The sequence below is a fragment of the Psittacula echo genome, assembly GCF_963264785.1.
Source record: "Psittacula echo genome assembly, chromosome: 1".
NCBI classification, from domain to species: Eukaryota; Metazoa; Chordata; class Aves; order Psittaciformes; family Psittacidae; genus Psittacula; species Psittacula echo.
This window is the reverse complement of record NC_137735.1, coordinates 18,627,494-18,647,825: the sequence shown is the minus strand read 5'-3', so window position 1 is coordinate 18,647,825 and position 20,332 is coordinate 18,627,494.

The window sequence follows — 20,332 nt, the reverse complement described above, 5'->3', positions numbered from 1 at the left end:
CCTCTCGTACAGTGGGCCTAGGGTCTTCATTCTCACAGTCCCTGCGTCTGCCTTCCAAGACTTGGGTGGTGTGGTGGGAGCCTTTGCCAGTGAAGACTGAGGCAAAGAAGTCACAGTATCACACAGTATCACAGTATGCTAGAGATTGGAAGGGACCTCAAAAGATCATCTAGTCCAATCCTCGTGCCAGAGCAGGAACACCTAGATTAGGTTACACGGGAAGGCGTCCAGGCGGGTTTTGAATATCTCCAGAGAAGGAGATTCCACAACCCCCCTGGGCAGCCTGTTCCAGTGTTCCGTCACCCTCACGGAGAAGAAGTTTCTTCTCAAGTTTAAGTGGAACCTCTTGTGTTCCAGTTTGTACCCATTACCCCTTGTCCTATCATTGTTTGCCACTGAGAAGAGCCTGGCTCCATCCTTGTGACACTCCCCCTTTATATATTTATATACACTAATAAGGTCACCCCTCAGTCTCCTCTTCTCCAAACTATAGAGACCCAGCTCCCTCAGCCTTTCCTCTTAAGGGAGGTGCTCCACTCCCTTAATCATCTTAGTTGCCCTGCACTGGACTCTCTCCAGCAGGTCCCTGTCCTTCTTGAACTGAGGGGCCCAGAACTGGACACAATATTCCAGGTGCGGTCTCACCAGGGCAGAGTAGAGGGGAAGGAGGACCTCTCTCGACCTACTGACCACCCCCCTTCTAATACACCCCAGGATGCCATTGGCCTTCTTGGCCACAAGGGCACAGTGTTGGCTCATGGTCATCCTGCCGTCCACTAGGACCCCCAGGTCCCTCTCCCCTACACTGCTCTCTAACAGGTCGTTCCCCAAACTATACTGGAACCTGGGGTTGTTCCTGCCCAGATGCAGGACTCTACACTTTCCCTTGTTATATTTCATCAAGTTATTCCCTGCCCAACTCTCCAGCCTGTCCAGGTCTCGCTGGATGGCAGCACAGCCTTCTGGCGTGTCAGCCACTCCTCCCAGCTTAGTGTCATCAGCAAACTTGCTGACAGTACACTCAATTCCCTCATCTAAATCATTGATGAATATATTAAATAATACTGGTCCCAGTACTGACCCTTGAGGCACTCCACTAGATACAGGCCTCCAACTAGACTCCGCCCCATAGACTACAACACTCTGGCTTCTCTCCTTCAGCCAGTTTGCAGTCCACCTCACTACCTGATCATCCAGATCACACTTCCTCAGTTTAGCTATGAGGATGCTGTGGGAGACTGTGTCAAATGCTTTGCTGAAGTCAAGGTAGACCACATCCACCGCTCTGCCATCATCCATCCACTGTGTTATTTCCTCATAGAAGGCTATGAGGTTGGTCAAGCATGACTTCCCCTTGGTAAAGCCATGTTGACTGCCCCTCATAACCCTCTTATCCTTGATATGCCTTAAGATGGCACCAAGGATAAGGTGTTCCATCACTTTCCCAGGGATGGAGGTGAGGCTGACCGGTCTATAGTTACCCGGATCCTCCTTCTTGCCCTTTTTGAAGACTGGAGTGACATTTGCTTTCCTCCAGTCCTCAGGCACCTCTCCCGTTTCCCAAGACTTGGTAAAGATGATGGAGAGTGGTCTAGCAATGACTTCCGCCAGTTCCCTCAGCACCCGCGGGTGCATCCCATCTGGACCCATGGATTTATGGATGTCCAGATTGTTCAAATGGTCTCTAACCCATTCCTCATCGACTAAGGCAAACTGCTCCGTTGACCTGACTTCATCTGAGGTCTCAGGGGTACAGGGCTCTTCAGGACTGCCTCCGGCAGAGTAAACAGAGACAAAGAAGGCATTCAATAACTCTGCCATCTCTGTATCTTCTGTCACCAGGGCACCCATCCCGTTCACCAGTGGGCCTACCTTGCCTCTGGTGTTAGTTTTATCTGCCATGTATTTGAAAAAGCTCTTTCTGCTGTCCTTGACCCCTCTCGCCAGATTTAATTCTAAGGAGGCCTTAGCCATCCTAGCTGCCTTCCTACATCCTCTAGTAGCAGCCTTATATTCCTCCCAAGTGGCCAGCCCCTCCTTCCATGACCTGTAAACTCTCCTCTTCCACTTGAGCGTACCCAGCAGTTCCCTATTTAGCCACACAGGTCTCCTGGCCCTCTTCCTTGACTTCCTACATGTCGGGATGCTCTGCTCTTGAGCTCGGAATAAGCAATCCTTGAATGCCAACCAACTATCTTGGGCCCCTTTACCTTCAAGCAGCCTTGCCCATGAGATTTCCCCTAGCAATTGCTTGAAAAGGCCAAAGTTTGCCCTGCTAAAGTCCAGGGTTGCAATTCTACTTGCTATTCTACTGGTCCTACCACCATCTCGTGGTTGCTGCAACCAAGGCAGCCCTCAACCTTTACTGCTTCGACCAGACCCTCCTTGTTAGTGAGGATGAGATCCAGCAGCGCTCCTCTCCTGGTTGACTCACCCACCATTTGCATGAGGAAGTTATCATCCATACACTGGAGGAACCTCCTGGACTGTGGCTGGGTTGCTGAGTAGTCCTTCCAGCAAACATCAGGGAAGTTAAAATCCCCCACGACGACCACGGCCTGTGACTGTGAGGCCGCTCTCAGCTGCCTGTAGAAGGCCTCGTCAACTTCCTCACCCTGATCTGGTGGCCTGTAACAGATACCCACAACAGTATCACCCCTGCCAGCCTGCCCCTTAATTCTCACCCACAGACTCTCAATTCGCTCGTCCTCTGTCCCTGGACAGAACTCAGTACATTGCAGCTGCTCTCGCACATAAGGAGCAACCCCACCACCCCGCCTGGCTGGCCTGTCTTTCCTGAAAAGGACATAGCCCTCCATGACTATATTCCAGGCATGTGAGCTGTCCCACCACGTCTCTGTAATTGCCACCAGATCATAATCTCCTGACTTAACACAGGTCTCCAACTCCTCCTGCTTATTTCCCATGCTGCACGCATTGGTGTACAGGCATTTCAAGGAGGGAGCTGAGCATGCCGATTTCACCCTAGGATTATAGGAGGCCTCCCAGTCTTCATCAATTCTAGAGTGCTGCCTCACTGGGGCAAGCCCAGCTACAACCCCATCCCCCTTCGAATCTAGTTTAAAGCTCTCCAAATGAGCCCTGCTAATTCATGCCCCAGCATCCTTTTGCCTCTGTGAGATAAACCTTTCCCACGTGCCATTGTCCGGTCTGGAGCCTTATGAAACCAACCGTTATCAAAGAACCCAAAGCCCTGCCTGCAGCACCAGTCTCGTAGCCAATTGTTTACAGACTGAATTTTCCCATTCAGTCCCACATCATCACTGGAAGATGGAAGAAGTGAGGAGAAGATCACTTGAGCCCCAGACTCTTTCACCATTCGCCCCAAGGCCCTGTAGTCTTTCTTCATCCCCCTCAGACTGCAGGAAGCAGCTTCCCCCCCACCTGTCTGGAAGACCAGCAGCGGGTAGTAGTCTGTCGGGTGCACCAGGCTGGGGAGCGCCCTGGTGATATCCCTGATCCGGGCTCCAGGCAGACTACACACTTCCCTATGATGAGGGTCAACTCTGCATATCGGGCCCTCTGTTCCTCTCAGAAGGGAATCGCCTACAACAATGACCCTTCTTTCTTTCTTATCAGAGGCAGTCTTGAGGTGTGAAGTCGACCGCCTTTTCCTATGTGACTTTGTAGTCTGGCCTTGCACCACATCCTCACTTACCTCTCCATCAAGATCCAGGGCCTGAAACCTATTACGGAGGGGCACCTGGGGAAGCAGGGCAGGAAGGGAGGAGGGTTGCCCACGACTCCGAACTGGAACTTGCTTCCAGCCCTCATCGTCTTTTTGGTCCCTTACCTCTGCGCGACAGCTACAGGGCAGGGCCTGTCTCAGGTCATCCCCCTCTGTCTGAGAGGGCAGGGGGTCCATCCCCTTGTGGGGGGTATCTCCCTGGAACCGTTCCTGCTGGCACGCCAGGGAGTTACTCCACCAGTTGATCTCCCTTTCACACTCCCTGATGGTCCTCAGCATCTCGACCTCCTCCTTAAGTTCTGCCACCAATCTAAGCAGATCTTGTACCTGCTCACACCTCACACAGGTGGAATGCTGGCCTCCCTCCCTCGGCAGCAGCAGGCTCTGGCACTCCCTGCAGCCAGAGACCTGAACAGCCATGGTTTGGGGCAGGGTCTCTGTCTGAGTTGCTACAGTCTCCTTACTGCAAGCTCTCCTTCTGGAGGCGACCATATTGGTCAGCAGTCTGGGACACCAGCAACAGGGTTCACAACACAACCTGGTTGTTTCTCCCTGCGCCTGCTGGGCAGCGACATGTCTCTGCCCTCTCAGAGGCTCTTTCAAGGCAAGGGGCAGGGGTGCGGTCGCCGTTACTGCGGGAACGCCCCCCGCCACGTCAGCCGCTCTCTCGCAAGGGCTGCTGGGGCTTCGGGGATCGGGAGATGTCGGGAATCGCGATGTCTCTGCGCTATCCCCTCTGATTTTCCTAATCTCTGCTGAACCTCGTGGTCTCTGAAGCATGCTGGCTCCGGCTCTAGCTGTGCTAGCTCCGATCAGCTGACTGAATGTTCAAGAAGCCCAAACCCCTGACTATGACACCACCCTTTTAACCATTTATTAACCTGGGCAGTCCTTCTAGTTTTTTTTAAGGTCCTCCCCTGTACCCTGGAGAATTGATGAAAAGACAGTCTGAGCTCCAGAGCCCCTAACCACCTCTCCCAGGGCTCTGTAGTCCTTCTTTATGTTCTCCAGCCTACTGCTATCAACATCACTAGCACCCACATGGATCACTAGAAATGGGTAATAGTCAGCGGGACTTACTAGAGCAGGCAGCCTCTCTGCAACATCCCTGATCCATGCCCCTGGTAGGCAACACAACTCCCTTGAGACTGGGTCAGGCCAACAGATGGGTGCATCTGTGCCTTTCAAAGTAGAGTCCCCTATCACTACAACCCGCCTCTTTTTCCTGGCAGCACCAGTAGAGATCTTCTTTACCAGTGCACCAGCCGGTTGTTCATGGTGCAAGTGTGTTTCCTCATCAGCTCCCTGGAGGACAGCAAAGTGGTTCTGGATGAGGACAACAGATTTAGGAGGAAGCCCCTTGCTTTTAATTGTCCTCTTCCTCCTTTTTTCGAACTCTTAAAGTTGTGTAATAAAGTGATGACAGCTTTAGGGTCTATGTGATTGTCAGTCAGTCCTAACCTGGCTAGGAAAGGTGTCTTTCCTGTTTAATGCATTTTCTGGAGTATCAGAAGTAAAACTGAGCACTCTATTGCATCTAAACTGGAAACACTTTCAAACTATTGCTTCATACTGGTTCTAGATGTCATTCACTGTTACTGTACTTAGAGAGGTGCTCTAAATTATGTAATGAGCTTGGTATAAAAGAAGAAAGTTTAATCATTGCTGAAAAAAAGGATAGTTTTGAGGCGTCTTTTAGAGCTTTTGATGATCTGCAGTTTTAGTTGCATTCCTCACACAAGAATCCCATAAACACAGTCAATTTCTTTTGGAAAATTTGAGTTTGAGATAGTAAAAGCACAAAGCAAGTCACGTGCTCTCTACCAATATAGTAAGATTAGTGTACATTGTCACTTCCTGCATTAAACGGGCACAGAAATCCATTACTGAGAGGACAAAGATTTCTGTTCTCAACAACAAGGAGTTTGATTAACAGAGCACATGCTGTAATTTAAAGAAGTCTCAAAGGAGAGTTAAGAGATTTCTGTACTGGAACCTGATTAAATATTATATCATTTTTATGGATTCCAGATACTATTTAGAGATCATGGATGGGAAAGTCGGTTTCAGCTGGAAAGTGATGAGATTGTTTTACAACATTATCTTTTGTTAGCCATTAAAGTTTATTAAAGATACCATAAGCCACATTATTCCTCCTCTATTTGCAATTTATAGTGGATGTGCTGGCAGAATACACTAAAGCAGGAAATGTTATTTAAAGTAAGCTAGCCATAAATGGATAATGTCCATGCAGAAATGAGTACTAATCCTGTTTGCTGCTTAACATGTCTCTCTTAACACTTCTATAAAGGCAGTAGTTAATAATATAGCTTCAAAAATGAACTTAGTTCCTTGGAGATAACTGAAGAAACTTTTATTACTTCTACCAACTAATCTGTAAGGAATGCAGCTTCAGTTTCTGCAACTGCTATAGTACTGCACATAGTTCAAACCCAAATCTTTTTCAGTACTGATATCCCTATGCCTTGTTGGGATCCAAACAGATGAGACATTTTCCCACCTTATCTTAGCTACCTCATCCTACAGGACTCTCCAGATACAAAACTACCATACTGGAACAAATCCCACAAACATCTGTTCCTTCCCTTCAGGAACTGCTCTTAGTCACAAGGGAGTCCTTTTGTGCAGTGAGTAACACTACAAAAACACTTCAGATGTGGTAAAACTTTCTGTTTCTTCATGTCCACAGCAAGGCAAAACATACACTCCTGCTTCCCTGGTGCACTGGATTAACAAATGCCTCAACCTCCCTCTGCTGAAACTACCAAAGTTTGAAAAGTAAAAGTAAATACAAAAACCCAAACCAAACCAACCAACCAACCAACAAAATGGTTCAGAGCAATGTGACTTTCTCAAGCGTAAGGTGTTTTCACAGGGAAAGGTACTCTAGATTTCAGTTTCTGATTCAGCAAACACAATAAAACCACTGGCTGCTGGTTTTATTAACAATACTTGTTCTGGATTTTGTTTTCTTTTTCTTTTTTTGCTTTACATGCTGTTTGCTGTAAATCTTGTCTTCAAATAATTTATTCACCTCATGAATAGCATGAAGTCAACTTTGAGCTGTATGCTGTGAGATAGGTGTTTAAGGTAGGATGATGCAAGTCTTGGTCACAGTGAATTTATTTTAACACAGTGAGAGGTGATGTTTTGGATTGGGGCTTAAATAAATACCCCAAGCTTAAGTATCCAGACGCTCAGACTGCATGTTTGAAATTAGGTATGTTAACTGTTTAAAGTAATTTCTGTCTTACAACATTTCTGCCAATACAAATTGCTCTGTATTGGTAAGCCTTTTGCCATCTAGATGAAGACAGACCTTGCTCTTTTTGGCCCTTAAGAGCTAACAGATAGATGAGTCTTCACCAGGTTATTTCCATTCATTAAATTTGTCTGATATAGATCTGGTATTTCTTTGGTTCATTTTATTTACTTAAAAAGCATGCACATCATATCTTCATTCCCAGATCAACGCTGGTTTCTCCCTATGGAGCTTTCTGAACAGATAAAAAGCTCAGATTTCCCCTGGACTCCATGCAAGCCCTGTGAGGAACAATTCACTTCTCCACACAACTATTTAAATCAGTGCTTTATCCAGCCTGGCTTTTCCAATTGCCTCCTGCAATATCTGTCACTGTCAAACTGTTCCATACGTGATGACCACTGTTAAATAGTATCCCTTTTGATCTCTTCAGTTTAGTTCTTACTACGCTTTCTCTACACAGCTTAGGATGGGAGCAGAATTTCTTATTTTAGCTGTTATGAAATAGAGAAGAATTTCATCCTCTTTATAAGGCAATTAGCTCAGCATTGCACATTAAGGAAACATTACACATAAGGAAAAACTTCATTAACAGAGACTGCTGCCTGGGAAAAGTAATAATTTGACCCAGTAAGGGTAGAGACATGAGGTTCAGAGGGCAGAGACACAGCTTAAGATGGCTTTGACTGTAGCTGTTTCCTATTAATTTCCCAGCATGCTACTTTCAGAAGAGAACAGGGTAGATAAGAGGATGTATGGTGTTAAATTATTTAAGCAAGTTTTTCAATAGGATTTGTCAGTCTTATAAGGGCAACAAGTCCATTTTGCATTAAGTAGTAGAAACAAAATAAAATAAATTTAAAAAAGGCATTTTCACTTGCTGTGATGCTGACGTTTGCTTTAACCCCAGTAATTTAATACTGATAATTTTCTCTTAAGAAGTTCAGAATATATCATTATAAACCAATGCAAAGTTACTATTTTTCCAAAATTTTTTGACAAAAGATGATTTAAAGTGCTGGCACGTTAGAAATATATCACATTATTAATAACAATGATTTGAAAATAACAGTTTTACACTACATGTATAATACAGACATTCAGTGAAACAAACCCAAAGGATGTAACTTCCAAAAAGAAAGATGCACAAGACATAAGCAACTGATTGTTATTTGAGCCTAATACCACCAAGAGTTATGCTTTAGTGGGTAACAGGTATCATTTGTTAAAATGTGTGCAATGTCAGTATCTGTATTTGAGGAATCCTTCAGTTTATGTAACAGAACGTGCTTAAATTTCATTGCTCTTCCTGGATTATTAAAAAGGTGGCTTTTCTTCCTTATTTACTTTCTCAATGAAAAAAAAAGAAAAAAAAAGGAAGAAGAAATAGGTGTTAAACCCACAAATTGTGCCAGGTAAGTAAGTCTACAGCTAACTGAGGTATGTTGAACTAGGCACGTATCCAGTCAAACCAGTGAGGCAAGGCTGACAGAAATTCTGGAAAGCACCATGTCCTCCTCAGAAAAATGTTTCAACACATTTCAAAACAAAAAAATGGGAGCCAAAAAAAGTAAATACCCATCTGGTATTCATCTGCAATTCTGCAGAAGAACCACTTTACAAAGGAGCAAGTTATGTTGTGCTTGATCAAAAGCATGCAACACCCCAGCAAACTTTCACATCCTTCCCTCTCCCTTCACCCTCTCAATTAGATATCTGTGGTGACGTAGTATGTAAAAATTGTCAAAGAGGCAAAAACAGTGTTTGGAAACACAATCCAGAGCAACACAGTTCTCACAAAGAGAGCTGAAGGGTTCTCAGTAACCAACAGATCTGCCAAAGCAGCTTCTCATTTGTGCCTGCAAAAAATCACATCTCCCAGCACATCAAGTCAGTTGATTATATCAAATTGGCTATCCCACTGCACTTTGAAATCTGGATTTCCATTAACACTAATGACACTTGCCTGCTTGACTGGTTTCTCCCATTCATTCCAGCATCTTTTGTGCTGTGGAACCCTCCTTTTCTCTCCAGAAATCCATCTGCCCTGTCATACAGGTCTTTGATTTGCCATCTGTTAGGTTATTACATGAAAGGAGGCTGTACATGCTGCTCTTCATTTAAGGACTCTTAGCAGAGACACTGCAGCTAGCACTGCAGGCATTTCTAAGGCATGCTGGTGCACTTTCCAGCCTTTGCTTTCTCACAAAAATTCCATTTTGCAGCTCCAGTACTACAGTCATCCAGCATTTCACATCATATTGGTAAACACCTACTGTATTTAGAGTACCTTTAGAGTGTCTTTAGAGTAGAGGGAGAACAGATATGGAGGACATCACTGTGAGGATCTGTTAAAGACCACCTGATCAAGAGAACTCTGCGGATGAAGTACACTACAGACAGATGGGAAAAGCCTCACGTTCGCAGGCACTTGTCCTCATGGGGGACTTCAACCACCCTGACATCTGTTGGAGCAACGGTACAGCCTGGAACAAGCAATCCAGGAAGTTCCTCGATTGTGTAGAAGACAACTTCCTTCTGCAAGTAATAGAGGAGCAGACAAGGAGAGGTGCCATGCTTGACCTCGTGCTCACCAACAGGGAAGGACTCGTTGGAAATGTGACGCTCCAGGGCAGCCTTGGTTGCAGCGACCACGAGATGGTCGAATTCGAGATCCTCAGGACAGTGAGAAGAGCGTGCAGCAAGCTCACTGCCCTGGACTTCAAGAGAGCAGACTTTGGCCACTTCAGGAACCTGCTTAGTAAGGTTCCATGGGATATAGCCCTAGAGGGCAGGGGGCCCAAGACTCTTGGTTGTTATTCAAGGATCACCTGCTCCAAGCTCAGGAGTGTTGCATCCCAACTAGAAGGAAGTGCAGCAGGAGGGCCAGGAGACCTCCTTGGATGGATAAGGAGCTGCTCAGGAAAATTCAAAGGAAAAAAGAGGCTTATAGAAGGTGGAAGCAAGGACAGGCGGCCTGGGAAGAAAACAGGGATGTTGTCTGGGAAGCCAGGGACCAGGTTAGGAAAGCTAAGGCCCGGTTAGAATTAAACTTGGCTAGGGTTGTTAAGGGTAACAGGAAGCGATTCTATAGGTACGTAGCGAATAAAAGACAGACTAGGGACAAAGCGGGCCTTTTCCGGAAGCTATCAGGAGAACTGGCTACCCAGGATTTGGAGAAGGCTGAGGTTCTTAATGACTTCTTTGCCTCAGTCTTCACTGGCAAAGGCTCTCACCACACCACCCAAGTCTTGGAAGGCAGATGCAGGGACTGTGAGAATGAAGATATTTGGCCCACTGTACGAGAGGATCTGGTTTAAGACCATCTTAAAAACCTAAACATACACAAGTCCATGGGACCTGATGAAGTCCATCCACGGGTCCTGGAGGAGCTCGCAAATGAAGTTGCTAAGCCACTGGCCATCATATTTGAAAAATCATGGCGGTCAGGTGAAGTTCCCGACGACTGGAAAAAGGGAAATGCAACCCCCATTTTCAAGAAGGGGAAAATGGATGACCCAGGGAATTACAGACCAGTCAGCCTAACCTCTGTGCCTGGCAAAATCATGGAGCAGATTCTCCTGGAAGAATTGCAAAGGTACATGAAAAACAACAAGGTGCTTGGTGACAGCCAGCATGGCTTCAGTAAGGGGAAATCCTGCCTGACCAATTTGGTGACCTTCTGTGATGGGGCTACGGAACTGATGGACAGGGGTAGAGCAGTTGATGTCATCTACCTGGACTTGTGCCAAGTGTTTGACACTGTCCCACATGGCATCCTTGTCTCTAAATTGGAGAGACATCAATTTGATGAGTGGACCACTCGGTGGATAAAGAACTGGCTGGATGGCCGCACGCAGAGAGTTGTGGTCAATGGCTCGATGTCCAGCTGGATACCAGTAATGAGTGGTGTCCCTCAGCGATCAGTGTTGGGACTGATCTTGTTCAACATCTTTGTTGTTGGCCGCATGCAAAGAGTTGTGTTCAATGGCTTGATGTTCAACTGGAAACCAGTGACAAGTGGTGTCCCTCAGGGTTCGGTGTTGGGACCAGTCTTGTTCAACATCTTTGTCAGTGACATGGACAGTGGGATTGAGTGCGCCCTCAGCAAGTTTGCTGATGACACCAAGCTGTGTGGTTCGGTTGATACGCTGGAGGGAAGGGATGCCATCCAGAGGGACCTCGACACGCTTGTGAGGTGGGCTGATGCCAACCTGATGAAGTTCAACCATGACAAGTGCAAGGTCCTACACCTGGGTCACAGCAATCCCAGGCACAGTTACAGGTTGGGCAGAGAAGGGATTCAGAGCAGCCCTGCAGAGAAGGACTTGGGGGTGTTGGTCAATGAGAAAATGAACATGAGCTGGCTTCAGTGTGCTTGCAGCCCAGAAAGCCAACCGTATCCTGGGCTGCATCAAGAGGAGTGTGACCAGCAGGTCAAAGGAGGTGATCCTGCCCCTCTACTCTGCTCTTGTGAGACCTCACTTGTGTACAGTTTTGGTGTCCTCAACATAAAAAAGACATGGAACTGTTGGAACAAGTCCAGAGGAGGGCCACGAGGATGATCAGGGGACTGGAGCACCTCCCATATGAAGAGAGGCTGAGAAAGTTGGGGCTGTTGAGCCTGGAGAAGAGAAGGCTGCATGGAGACCTCATAGCAGCCTTCCAGAAGGGGGCCTATAAGGATGGTGAGGACGGACTCTTCGTTAGGGACTGTAGTGACAGGACAAGGGGAAACGGGTTCAAACTTAAACAGGGGAAGTTTAGATTGGATATAAGGAAGAAGTCCTTTACTGTGAGGGTGATGAGGCACTGGAATGGATTGCCCAAGGAAGTTGTGAATACTCCATTCCTGAAGGTGTGCAAGGCCAGGTTGGACAGAACCTTGGGTGACATGGTTTAGTGTGAGGTGTCCCTGCCCATGGCAGAGGGTTGGAACTAGATGATCTTAATGTCCTTTCAAACCCTAACTATTCTATGATTCTTTCACAGTAATCTCTGTGTCTTTTATTCTTTGGTGAATCAATCGAAAATGGGGGAGCAGCTATTCCCTTCTCTTGAACAGTGAAGAGACACTGCTCTGAAAAACTGAACTCTGACTATGTCAAGAGACACCTGCAGCAGGGAGAAGAACCAGAGCAGGTGGTATGGGGAGGCATTTCTCAATGTTCCCAAAGCTAATCAAGGTTTTCTGAAACAGGGTAATACATCAGCTTGCTATGTGAGGTGACTCTCTACAGGTGAGGAAAGAAGAGGAACATCTTCCACTGAATCAAGGTAGCCGATCTCCAGCCCTCTTGTGGAAGTACACAACTAAGAGGTATGATTCTTCATCATTCCTGATAGGTTACAGAGCCTGTACTTTAACATGCAAACCATTCATTTACTGTCATTCAAGTCTACTTCAAAATTTGCATCACTGTATAAAAGTTTTTACTGTGATTTACTGGCTTAAAAAATAAATGCATTGATGCAAAAAGCAATGAAAGTTAACATTGCAGGTGTGTGTTCTATTATAACCCATTTTCAGCATATTTTCCAAAAAGCAGGTTACCTTCTTGTTTTCACGGACACCAAACCAGAACAGCTACCTGGATATAAATATAGAAGAAAAGTAAGATGAAGCAGAGTAAGAAACAAGGAGAAGTATTGATGAATTAAATTACTGCACTTTGAGATTTATAAGCTGGTATGATGTTTCAAATATAGCCATCCTAAAGAGAGACTGTAATTTAGACCTTATGTCGAAACATTCAAATGCCACAAGGAACGGAGAACAGTGCCTCATCTCTAATTTGAAATATTTCAAGTACCTGCCATCCACTTTTAGTGATGAGGTCTAAAAATGCATCTGCAGTACATCCTGTAATTGCATGCAAACATTTTAATAATGAAATCGGAGTATATTTTCAGGGTATTTTTCTCTCCTTTTTCTCTGTCTGTCTAATTTGTCTCTCTCCAGGAGCTCTTCTGTTTAGGGTTCCTCTGTACTCCTCCTATAACAAATCTACAACTTCTTGTTTTATTCAGAAATATACAAAGAATTAAGTCAAATATTATTTCTGGTGCATATTTCATTCTGTAAGCTACACCTATTCAATAATACATTCATTGTTAGAGACTACAATAATGGGAGAAGGCATATGAAAAGCTTTTGACCTTCACATTAAAAAATTCCAATGACAGATAGGTTTTGATTAATTGAGAAAGTCATAAAGCCATCAGTTTTATGTTCAAGGGCAGAAAGTTCCCTGCATCAACAGAAAAATCCTTGCAGTTAACACTCAGACCTTTGCTCAATTTACAGTACTAGCACAGTATTCCTGTTTGATCACAAGTACAAAGCACTTGAGATAATTCTAAAAAATAATTAGCCTTTGCAGTGTCTAGGGTCATGCATCTGTGTCAAGTTTAAAACTGAGATTTCATGCTCACAATTTGAGTCAGACATCTAAAGGAAGGTTATTCATGAGCAGGGAGGAGTAAATCACAGAAAGGGCTTGAGCACTTGCTAGGTATGCCAATAGGGTGTCTTTTCTGTCACCTATAAAAGGTAGCTGAGCTGCAAGAAAAGCAGAAGGTGATCATCAAGCTAACAGTTTAGTGGTGTGATGCTGGAGGCATTTACTTCAGATAGGCCCATTCATGATGCATTGGTACCTGCAGCTCAAATGCTTCATTTGGTTCCTGGCTTGAGAAGTCAGTAACATGCAAAAGGGTGTTCTAAAGTTGATAAAATGTTTCCACAGACTTCAGTTAATGTTTGATCAGTAACATAACTGTCAAGAGCATCAAGTCCTTTCAATATTTATTGAAGTAATTATTTCCCAAAGGTTGTCAAGAAAAGTGGAGGGGTCCACATCTGGATACACTCAGTAACTATAAAAACATCACATGGGTCATATTAATTTAATTACTTAATTTTAATTAATTAAGTAATTTAATTTATTATGTAATTTAAATAATTTGTAATTTATTATTTAAATAATTTGTAATTTATTATGTAATTTAAAATGTAATTTAATTACAACGTGAATGACAAGCAACCATAGCTTGAACTTAGCTATACAAACAAGTAGTGAAGTTGCACTAGTAATGATTTGTTTCATTGCTTGTTCTGAAGGTCCATATCATCTTATCCTTGTCATTTATTTACCACATCCAACAGGGAAATTCAGTTGTCAAGATTTAAGAGACAGGCATTCCTGTCCTCAAAGTCTTTTTGAGGCATTGCGGTGAACTTCAGCCAGTTGGCAGGGCCAGAAGCGGGAGTAGCATACCCAAGCTGTTCAGCCCATGACAGAACTTTTCCTAACAGTAATAAGCAACAGAACAGGTTTTCTTGAAAAATAGTTATCATTTTCCCTCTCAGTATTCAGTACTTGGGGAATTTCCTGGGTTTTATGACCTTTTAGGTATATTCATTCACACATTATACAAGGAGGCATTAACCAGCTGAACTCTAGCTAAATGTTTATTTCATGCATTTGTAAGTTGAGATAAAAATGTTACTGATTCCCATACCTGCTGTTATCATCTCTCTTAACTGCACAGCTTCTTGTTTTCTAGTGGAAAGAAAATATTTTAATATAGAATCATAGAATAGTTAGGGTTGGAAAGGACCTTAAGATCATCTAGTTCCAACCCCCCTGCCATTGGCAGGGACACCCCACGCTAAACCATGTCGCTCAAGGCCTCATCCAACCTGGCCTTGAACACCGCCAAGGATGGAGCATTCACAACCTCCCTGGGCAACCATTCCAGTGCCTCACCACCCTCTCAGTAAAGAACTTCTTCCTTATATCCAATCTAAACTTCCCCTGTTTAAGTTTGAACCCGTTACCCCTTGTCCTGTCACTACAGTCCCTAATGAAGAGTCCCTCCCCAGCATCCTTGTAGGCCCCCTTCAGATACTGGAAGGCTGCTATGAGGTCTCCACGCAGCCTTCTCTTCTCCAGGCTGAACAGCCCCAACTTTCTCAGCCTCTCTTCATATGGGAGGTGCTCCAGTCCCCTGATCATCCTCGTGGCCCTCCTCTGGACTTGTTCCAACAGTTCCATGTCAATGCTCATTAACAGGCAAGTATTGGTTCTTTTTAAAAATTGCCTGTCAGGTTGCTTTTCTTTAGAAGTTGTCTAGTGAGTATTCAATTTAAAGTGTCAAATCCTTCTGTCCTTGCATTCCTTAGCATTCAATTTCATTTTGAATGGAATTTTGTAAACCAGTACTTTTGGACCCATGCACCTCTTCCCTTTGTGCAGTCAGTTCTTTTCTTTGATATTTTAAACTATCATTTTCCCCACTGAAGCCATTATAGTTTAAAAAGTGCAAGACAGGGGCAAGCTCTCTAGTAATGATCAATTTTGTGGACTTTTTAGATACATTTTTCAAGTTATCCTCAGGCATAGATATTTATAAGATCAGTTTGCCTTGCAGACTTTTTGTGCTAGCTGATAAGGAAGAAGGGAAGGAAAAAAGTCCTGGTGTGACTGCCGTATCCCAGGCGAAGTCCGCAGATCTGCAGTTACAGAACAGCTTACCTCTAAATCTGGGCAGAATTCATAGAACAACAATGAGCACGGGGCTCACACAAGTCGTTTGGTCAAAATAAATAAAAGACTGTACACCAAATGCTAGCTGTTTACTTACATCACTGATAACTCCAAGGTACAGCGCTACATATCAAATATTAGACATACAGGGGTCCAGCAGGCAAGGGGCAGACCTCTAAACAAGGCATAAAATTGGATAAAAGAAGTATTTGTGCAAAACAGTAATTTCAGCTGATTAACAGAGATTCATTCCACAGCTGCTTTAACCAGCAGAACTCAGTATAATTACCATTCCCCAAATGCCAAGTCTTCCTCTGTATTTCAGTGAAATGCTAGTCCTTTACTTTAATGTCTAGCTCTGTAACTACTTTTAGATCTCTGCTAGAGATTTGACTCTGAAAGTCATTTATTTTAGATAGAGATTTTTATTCTCCTCTTTTCTTTAGCATAGAAGTGAACTTTAATAACTTACTCATATGCTCCAAACACCTTGTATTTCCTCTCCCCTTCTGAATATGAGTCATGTTATTAACAAAAGCTTTACAAACCAGCTCACCTATAGCCATTTATTAAGCTCTTCCCAAACACATCATACATTTTTAGGAACACATTGTTAAAACAAGTATGACGGTTGGCTTTCTTTGCATAACTGGCAAAAAATATATCTTTCCTTTGAGGAAAGAAACCACCTGAGTCCTCCTGACCAGACACAGTCTCCTTCCGAATGTTACAACATAGTTTACTCTTCTGCATGTGGGCGTCCCATCCCCATTTGTTCTTAAAGTACTTCATCACTGAGCTTGCTATTACTCTCATCCTCGTCTTTCTGGTTTCTACTCAACCATACTTTTGTATGTAGCGTCCTTCACCTGTGGTTTTCATTCCCTCTCATTATCTATGTATGTGACAGCAAAGCGCTGGCTTTTCTCCCTTTTCTACCTTTATTAGTTTTCAGGCAAATACTTTCAAGCAACAGCCTTCTCACCCAGTGCCCTGCTCAGTATTTTTCTATTCCTAACAGCATTCTATCTGGAGACCAAATAAGCCATTACTGTTAATATTTGCGTAACACTAATTCCCTGAGACAGATACTCCATGATTGCCTCTACAGAGACATCTTAAGAACTAAGCTTACATATCAATAAAAGTAGAAAGTCACACATATCTATCTACATCATATCCCAGAGAATTGCTGTAGTAATTTCAGTTTTAAGCTCAATACAAAAGCAAGCCATGTCCTGCTTGTTCTCTAGGCCTACATTTCTATTCAATACATCTCCAAAAGAAGGATCAATCATGGTATTTTGCTGCTGCATCACAAAGGTTCTTTCAAATGCTGAGATCATTGCAGGTGGTGAAGTCAAATGTCAAGAGATACCTGCCAAAGATTATTTCATCTTTTAAAACTTCAGTGCATTTTTAAAAAATGCTGAATTACCTTCAAAATTAGAACAACTAGTCAATTGTAAAACATATTTTGCTATTAATGTAATTGCTTTCAGCCATATTTCTTGGACATTTTGTATTAGACAGAAAGAAGGAAGAAATCATGCCAATTTATTTTGTGTAAGTGGTGAACTTGATGAACTCAGCCAATTACATGATGGCCTTGGTGTATTTGTAATAGAGGAGAAGTGAATCACAAGTTTTTATCTAGAACGAATTATCAGAGGAAAAAGATAAAATGTTGACATTAATCTTCATCACAGTAAACAGTGTAGCCATTACTTACTGCTCTTAGGTTGTGCTCCAGGTTATACAGACTCATACTGAGACATTACTCAGTATAAATTACTTCAAATGGGCGTGGTTTTCAGTTTTGCATTGTGCAGGGCAGCCACATCTCTCAGAACACCATACGGCAGTAGTATACCTCAGAACCTCATGGCATATGATGAGTTCCAGACAGACTGTATAAAAAATGTGTCTATTGATTTTCATCCTCCCCCTCCAACCACCCACGAGGCATTAACTGCCTGCTTTCCTCTCTCACCACACTAGTGAAGTAGCATAATTAACTGAACTGCTGGTCTTGAGTCCTCACAATGCTATTATACATACCCCTCTTAAAGTCTTTTTCAAAATCAGGCCAAGCCCTGTAATTACAAACACATTTCTTCCCTCATTCCTTGCCAGATGATTTTCAGCCCCCTCAGCTGCTTCCTTATTTTTCCTTTGTCTCTCAGAGTTCATCTCACACATCAGCTGACCAGAGGCAGAGATCAATAACGGTCACCTATCAATGTACCCCTGTTGCATACACAGTAAGACCAATTCCAGCTAGCACCTCATTTTTGGGTCTTCATTCAGTTCTTTGCTGTCAATGATTTTCTTTCACACTGCACATTATTCAGCTTTCAAAATGAACTTCTTAAACGAAGGGAAGGTTTGTTACCCTTCTCTTCCATCCTCACTTCATTTTCTCTACATGCTGATTTAGAAGTGCTCAGACATCTTCCCAGTTCTACTTCTTACCCTGCTCTGAGTGCTAGAAAAGAATTGTTTTTCCCTCCCTCTGCCATTCTACCAGCAGCTTTTAGAGCTTTTTCAACATGGAAGACACTGATGTTATGACTGCCTTTATGACTTCTCCGTTCTGCAAAGTTCCTGCCTTGTGGATGACTTTCTGGCAAAGAACAGCCATGTACCCAGATCAGCAAGTGCCTATGTGGAGTTCGACATGAACCAAGGAACAACAAAAGGTGAAGGAGAATGGGAGCGAGGCACTGGGAGTGAGAATCCCAGCAAGATAAGAAGGAGCTGGAATTTACTGAGTTGCTAAATTGAGGACTGTTGGAAGTCAGGTTCTCACACCTGTGCTTAACCAATTATATGTTAGTTGTTAAGGGCCTCAAGGATATGTATCCAACCACAATGGGCCAAGTTAGTGCAAACAACTTTAAGAAATAGTATATAAACAGTTAGTTTTCTATAATAAATGGCTTTTGTCTGATCACATTGATCTCTGACTGAGTCTGTTCTGCGACACTGCCTGACCATTATTCTTACCAATATGATGCATTTTTTTGCATGGTATCTTGGTGACCACATTCCCTTTCACAGCCATTTTCTGCTTGCAGCTTCCAAACAGCACTCTTCCTTCTCCTTAAATACCTCTTCATAAAGTTTTTCTTCATAGCTGCCACCTTTCCCTGAACCTTCATCAACAAAAAGCCCAAACCCATTGTAAGAAGTCAAGACCAAAACCATCATCAGCAACTTAGCACTCATTTGACTATTGTATTCAACACAACTGGCTAAGTTCCACCTTCAAACATAGTTTGCCAGCCCTTATTTCACCCAGTTTCATATAGGAGCTACCTTCTTCCTCTTAAATCATGGGCTGGTTAGATGGGACACCTGAACAGGGCTCATTAACCTAGAGCTTTTGGACCTTATGAAAAAGACAACCCTGTTACAGACAGACCATAATTTGGTTGGGATGAGAATTATCAGAAAATAAGCAAATTTTTTGTGTTTGTATCTAAGGAATCAAGTGATCCTGCCCCTCTACTCTGCTCTTGTAAGACCCCACTTGGAGTACTGGGTGCAGTTCTGGTGTCCTCAAAATAAGAAGGACATGGAGCTGCTGGAGTAAGTCCAGACGAGGGCCATGAGGATGATAAGGGGGCTGGCGCACTTCCCATATGAAGTCAGGCTGAGAAAATGGGTGCTCTTCAGCCTGGAAAAGAGAAGGCTGTGTTGAGACCTAGTCTAGTGTGAGGCATCCATGCCCATGGCAGGGGGATTGGAACTAGATGATTTTAAGGTCCTTTCCAACCCAAACCATTCCATTACTCTATAAATTAGAATTCCTTTAAATTCTGTCCCTGTTTTCTCTAAAATTTTACTCATCTTTGAGCACAATGAAGCCTTCTGTTGGGATAGGTGAAAAAATGTTTTCTTTTTGGCTCCTGCTCAGAAGCAGAACTGAATATACCATTTTTTTTTCAAGCTTTAAATGCTATACAGCATATTTTTATCTTTCTGGTGGCCTGCTGGTGCTCTTGCAATAAAATACAGATCGTTTATTAATGTTCTGAGAGCATCTTGCAGAGTCTAGTCAGAGACTGAGATTCTATTTTACTAGCTGATGGATAAAACCAATTGAACATACCAAAGCTTTTTCATTTGTATGGAGAAGACAAAATACTAAACCTTTACAAATTGCAGTGGAGTTTTTTTATATCTTTCTGTGACTTTTGATTATGCACTAATGGTCACATCCTCCATTGATCTAAATCAAGATGTTTCTATTTGTTCCATGTTTGATCAGTCAAGTGAACACAGTTTGCAGCATCTGAAGAACTGGTCCTTTTTTAAAAAATTATGTATTCACTCAGAGTATTTAATTTTATAATCATTAATATGAAACAAACAGAAAAACCCCACCTTACACTCTGCTATTCATATGTGGCCAGAACACTGAGATTAGCCAGCTAAATGTACTACCCACCTACAGTTTGTCAGCTGCCTTTGTTCCAAAATACATTGCACAGCCACCATCTGTCAATCATAAAATCTGTGGCCAAAGAGCAATTTACTAATTTAGAAATTCTGAAAAACACAGATGTTGATGGAACTGATAACAAAGGTTATTGGATGTGTTGATCGGTATTATAAACAAATATTCATTGGTTTTTACATGTTTGCTTTAAAAAAAAAAAATTCAATTTCACTGATAATTTGGCATATGAACAAGCTGCTGCTTTACTCAATTAATTCAGTAATTTTGATGTTTTATTTTCTTGCCTTACCAAAAAGCCCAGAATTTCAATAAATAGTCTT